This window comes from Grammomys surdaster, unplaced genomic scaffold, assembly GCF_004785775.1.
Source record: "Grammomys surdaster isolate TR1022 unplaced genomic scaffold, NIH_TR_1.0 190, whole genome shotgun sequence".
NCBI classification, from domain to species: Eukaryota; Metazoa; Chordata; class Mammalia; order Rodentia; family Muridae; genus Grammomys; species Grammomys surdaster.
Window position 1 is genome coordinate 3,724,883 of NW_021604635.1, and position 6,047 is coordinate 3,730,929.

The following is a 6,047-nucleotide window of genomic DNA, read 5'->3' on the forward strand; positions in this document are numbered from 1 at the left end:
CTCTTCCTCCTCCTCCTCCTCCTCCTCCTCCTTCTCTTTTCCTCTTTTTTTCCTCCCCCCATCCTCTGCTTTTTTCTTCTATTTTATTTTATATATTTTTGAGACAGGGTCTCATTATGTAACCCTGACTGTCCTGGAACTCACTGTACAGACCAACCTGGGCTCAAACTCACAGAGTGGCACTTGCTCTGCCTCCTGAGTCTGGGATTAAAGGTGTGCACCACCACACTGGGCTTTTCTTCCATTTGGTGCTACAGAGAAATGGCCCAGGCCCTTAGTGAGTGTGTTCTACCACTGAACTCTACAGCTAGGGAGTTCTTAGAACTTTAACTTCCTATCTGGGTGTGGTGCACACACCTTTAATTTCAACACTTGGGAGGCAGACGCATGTGTATCTTCAAGTTAGAGGCCAGGTTGGTCTACAGGCAAGTCTCATGACAGCCAGGGCTACACAGAGACCCTGTCTTGAAAAACAAAACAAATAAACAAACAATAACTCTTAACTTCCTATTTTGAAAAATAGCAATAATGATATAGCAATTCTGCTAAGACCAAACTATCTGTCTATCCATATCTATCTATCTATCCATCCATCCATCCATCCATCCATCCATCCATCCATCTATCTACTTTTTTATTTGAGGCAGTGTCTCACTGTGTAGCCCTAGCTGACCTGTAACTCAATATAAGTAGAGCAGGCTAGCCTTGAAGCCACAGAGATCCACCTGCCTCTGCCTCCTGAGTGCTGGTTTTAAAGATGCCTGCCGAAACACCAGGCTCAGGCCAAACTATTGGTGGTATTGGCCAAGCATGAGGAATGACACACATAATCTCAGTACTTAGTGACCCTGAGGCAGGAGAAAGGTTGGTAGTTCCAAGCCAGTTTGGCTTACATAGTGAGTTCTAGGTCAGTCTAGGCTAGAGAGACCTTGTATCAGTCATAATAAAGAGGACAGACACAGACATAACTAAATAAACAAATAGGCAATGTTTCTGAGCATCATGGTTCACACTTTTATTTTTTCATTTTTGGACTTTTGAGCCAGAGTTTTACTGTATAGCCCTGGCTGTCCTGAAACTTGCTCTGTAGACCAGACTGGCCTTAAACTCACAGAGATCCGCCTGCCTCTGCCTCCTGAGTACTAGGATTAAAGGGGTGTGCTACCACAACCAGCTAGGGTTTTCACTTATTACTCTATCACTTAGGAGGTGGAAACAGGAAGATTGGGAGTTCAAGGTCAATCTCGGGATGCATAGATAGCTTGAGGCTAGCCTGAGACTCAGTCTCAAAAACAGAAGCAAAATAAAAAACAGATACCATCCAAATAGGTGTGGTGTTGCACGCCTTTAATCCCAGCATTCAGGAGCAAAGGCAAGAGACTCTATCTAGGAGACTCTCTCTCTAGGAGTTCAAGGCCATCCCGTTCTAAACAGTGAGATTCAGGCCAGCCCAGGGGTATATGGTGAAGCCTTGTCTCAAAAAAACCAAACCGCTGGGCGGTTTGCACTTGGGAGGCAGAGGCAGGCAGATTTCTGAGTTCGAGGCCAGCCTGGTCTACCTAGTGAGTTCCAGGACAGCCAGGGCTACACAGAGAAACCTTTCTCGAAAAAACAAAAACAAACAAATAAGCAAACAAAAAAAATGAATTCCAATTCCCAGAACCCGTTAAAAAGCTAAGCATGAAGGTCTCTGAATTACACACACACACACACACACTCACACACACACACACACACACACACACCACATGGGGGGTGGGGCTGGACATGAGCCAGATGTGGTAACTTAAGTCTTTGGTCTCAGCACTCCGGAGGCAGAGGGATGTGGAATTCTGTGAGTACAAGGCTAGCCTGGTCTTCATAGAATGTTCCAAGCTAGCCAGGGCTACAGAGAGAGACCATGATTCAAAGACAAAAACAAACAGAACAAAAAGCTTTACATAGTGGTGTGTTCCTGTAGTCCCAGTGCTGGGGTGGCATATACAAAAGGATGATACGAAAGGACTTCTGGTGCTCACGAGAAAACCAGCTGACTGTAATTGATGAGCATCCTGGTCCTAATGTTCTGTCTCAAAAAGTCAAAGGAGGTCCAGCTAGCAAGATGGCCCAGCAGGGAAAGGCATCTGCTGCCCAGCCCCAGGACAGGAGTTTGATATCTGGGATGCATGTCCTGCATACAGTTTACTGACTCCTGAACTTGACTTCCGACCTCCACACCTGTGCTGTGGTGCATACACCCTGCCTACACAAATAATAAAATGTAATGCAAATTAAGAACAACCAAGGTAGACAGGCTTCTTGAGAAAAACCACTTAAGGTTGACCTCTGGCCTTCACATGAGGTGTAGATACACACACACACACACACACACGGCTAGGGATGTGGCTCAGTGGGTAGGATGCTTGCCTGATATGTATGAAGCCCTAGATTCAATCCCCAGCACAGCATAAACCGGGAATGCTGGCATACAGTGACGGTCCCAGAACTCCTGGAAACAGGAGGATCAGAAGTTCAAGGCCAACCTCAACTACACAGCTATAGGAGAGCCTGCTTCAGAAATCAATCAATCAATTTTACCATTTAGTCAATGGTAAAATAAGACAAAAATTTTATAGTTAAAAAAAATCAGTTGCCAGGTGGTGGTGGCGCACGCCTTTAATCCCAGCAGAGGCAGGTGGATCTCTGAGTTCGAGAGTTCAAGGCTAGCCTGGTCTACAGAGTGAGTTCCAGGACAGCCAGGGCTATACAGAGAAACCCTGTCTTGAAACAAACAAACAAACAAACAAACAAAAAACAAAAAACAAAAAAAAACACAAGAAAAATCAGTCATCTTTTAATTAACTTCTGCTTCTGCTTCATGTGTTTTGGAGGTATGTAATCTTTTTGTGTTTTAAAACCACAGACTCATGGGCTAGAGAGAGCAGTAGTTAAGGGTGCACACCAATGAAGAGGATCCAAGCTCAGGATCCAAGCTCAATTCCCCAGTGCCCAGGTCAGGCTCCTCACAGCGCCTGTAACTCCAGTTCCAGGGGATCTGGCACCCTCTTCTGGTATCCTCAGACACCTGCATGCACATACCCAACACACATACACATATAAGTAAAATTGAAAAAAAATTAAGGGGGCTGGAGAGATGGCTCAGTGGTTAAGAGCACTGACTGCTCTTCCAGAGGTCCTGAGTTCAATTCCCAGCACCCACATGGTAGCTCACAACCACCTGTAATAGGATACAATGCCCTCCTCTGGTGTGTCCAAGGAGAACGACAATGTACTCACATACATAAAATAAATAAATCTTTTTTTAAAAAAAAAAAAGAAAGAAAGAAAATTAAGAACCTAGATTCACTTAGGCTACCTCAGATAATGGAAAGTGTATACTTTAAGGCTATCCATGAAATAAGATTATCAGAGGAACCTGTCAGCAGCAGCAACGTGGCTGGCAATGAATGGAAATGGGCCAGTTCCATGCACATCTGCAAACTGGGCCTCCAGGTTTCTCCTGACTGCCACAGGCATGCAGTAGTGGCCACCACGAGGGTGTGTGCCGCCATCCCTCTCTGTGACCGTGAGCCAGCCACCTCATTTAGTCATCGCTACTGCCGGCTTACTCATTGTCTTTATCTAGCCAACGTTCAAGCCCTCTTCCACACAGCCAGCAGACGGATTCTTACACATCCCAGTCCAAGTTCTTGTCAGAGAGAAGAATGAATCTGACTAGGCTTGACTCAGCTTTCAAACTTAACCAAGCATCAAAATGTCCTGGAGAATTTAGGCCACCAACTCAGGTTTTTGCAGGATTACTTATTTAGTATTCTTGGGTAGGGCCTGAACATTTGCATTTTTGACATAATCCCAGCTAATGTTGTGTACAGTGCCTTGGGATCCACCCTTGAAAACCACTGGCCTGGTTAGGATAATCATCCTTTTATCTGTTTGGACAAACAACTAGGGCAAGATTCCTCGGGTTACCAATGTCATCCGTCTGAGCTGATTCTCAGGCTCATAATTGGAGATTTTCAATTTCCTCTCCCCCTGTCTTATCTATTCTGTATATTTATTACTGAAACTCAAGACAGGTTGCCTTTATTACAAATTCTTACAGACTAGAAAATCCAAAGATCAACTCCAGTTATTGACTTTAACCAAACTACCCCAGATTTTGTTTATATTCATGCAAGTTACTGCACTGAATCTCAGACTTGAGGCTTCTAAAGCCCGTGGGATACTTGACACTCACTCGTGCTCTTTTGGGTCAAACTAAACAAGGACATAGTGAAGTCACCCACATGCATTCAAAGTTCACACATTCTATATAGACAAGTTGGGAAGAGATGCCCCAGTATCACAAAAATGAAAGAATTGGGATATCATAGAACTCAAGCACAGATTATTCAAAATGACGGCTGGACAGTTTGGTGTCAAGTAGTAGTGTTTACAGTTGCCGCATGGCATGGCGTCAATAGCAGCAGGATAAGTATAATTTAGGTCTCAATGGGCTGTCCATTATTTTCCTAGCCTAGCATTCTCAGAAGGATGCCACCCAAGCTTAGAAGTAGTTGAATGGCCAGCCATTTTCATTCCCATTAAGACTTCTTAGTTTTGCCGGGCAGTGGTGGTGCACGCCTTTAATCCCAGCACTTGGGAGGCAGAGGCAGGCAGATTTCTGAGTTCGAGGCCAGCCTAGTCTACAGAGTGGGTCCCAGGACAGCCAGGGCTATACAGAGAAACCCTGTCTCAAAAAATCAAAAACAAAACAAAAAACTTCTTAGTTTTTCTTCAATATGTACAAATCTTTTCATCTTTGCCATAGCATCCTTCCGCACCTAGGCTGACATCTGTCCCCTTGCTTCAGAAAAGGTGCTTTCAATGTACCACAAGATTTTTTCACTTTTGTTCTTAACTGTCTGCTCTCACCCTGGTGGCTATGTTCTGATTGAGTGGAAGGAAGCTTCTTGTTACTAGGGTTAGGGGTTAGCTTTCTCGGGCCCTTTGCTGACATTTCTGGCTTCTGAATCGTGGGATGACTCTGTTCAGTTCATCTGAGGAGATTCCCCGTTCACACTTGGGTCAAACGTCTCTGATGGCTCCGTGGCGGTGGGCAGAAGCCTCAAAAGTTAGTCCCAAACAAAACTGCTTAGTCTCTGTAAAGAACAAAGTTCAAACTCTAGCTAGCAGAAGCTAAGTGAGTCATTCCTTCTTTTCTTGGCTTCAACATCTAGGCAGTCACCCAAGCCTTAGTCTCTGAGCAGGTACCTCTCTGCCCTCTGCCATTGCCTTACCCATGGTTACCCGGGCCTCCCCATCCCTGACCATCTTCAGAACAGCTTCCTGTTCTGACTCACTCCATTGCTAAAGTACTTCTTCCACTGGTAGCCCTCAAGCTTTATGGATTAGCAAAACAAAAACAAAACAAAAAAAAAAAAAACACAAAAACCAAGTCTACACATTTTGCTTTCACTATTTTTACTTTTTAAAAAATGTTCGTTTTTGTGTGTTTCTGAGTGAGTTTATGTGTACCTCATGCATGCAAATGTCCTCAGAAGCCAGAGGGTATTACATCTACTATACCGGTGATTCATGCAGTTGAGAGCCCTATGAGTGGTGGGGATCTAACCTGGTGATTTTTTTTTTTTTTTTTTTTTTGGTTTTTCAAGACAGGGTTTCTCTGTGTAGCTCTGGCTGTCCTGGAACTCACTCTGTAGACCAGGCTGGCCTCGAACTCAGAAATCCACCTGCCTCTGCCTCCCAAGTGCTGGGATTAAAGGCGTGCGCCACCACCGCCCGGCCTAACCTGGTGCTCTTAGCTGCTGAGCCCAAACTCACTTCTTTACAAAAGGTGTGTGTGTGTTGGTGGGGGGCCACAAATGCCACGGCACATATAGAGAGTACAGTAGGCAATTCTGTGGAGTCAGTTCCTTCTGTCTACTTCATTCTAGGATGGAATGGCTCAGGTAGCTAGGCTTGCAGGGGAGTGCCTTCACCTGCTGAGCCATGTTTCTGCTGCCTTACTTGACCACGTTGCTTCTCCTTCCTTCCTTCCTTCCTTC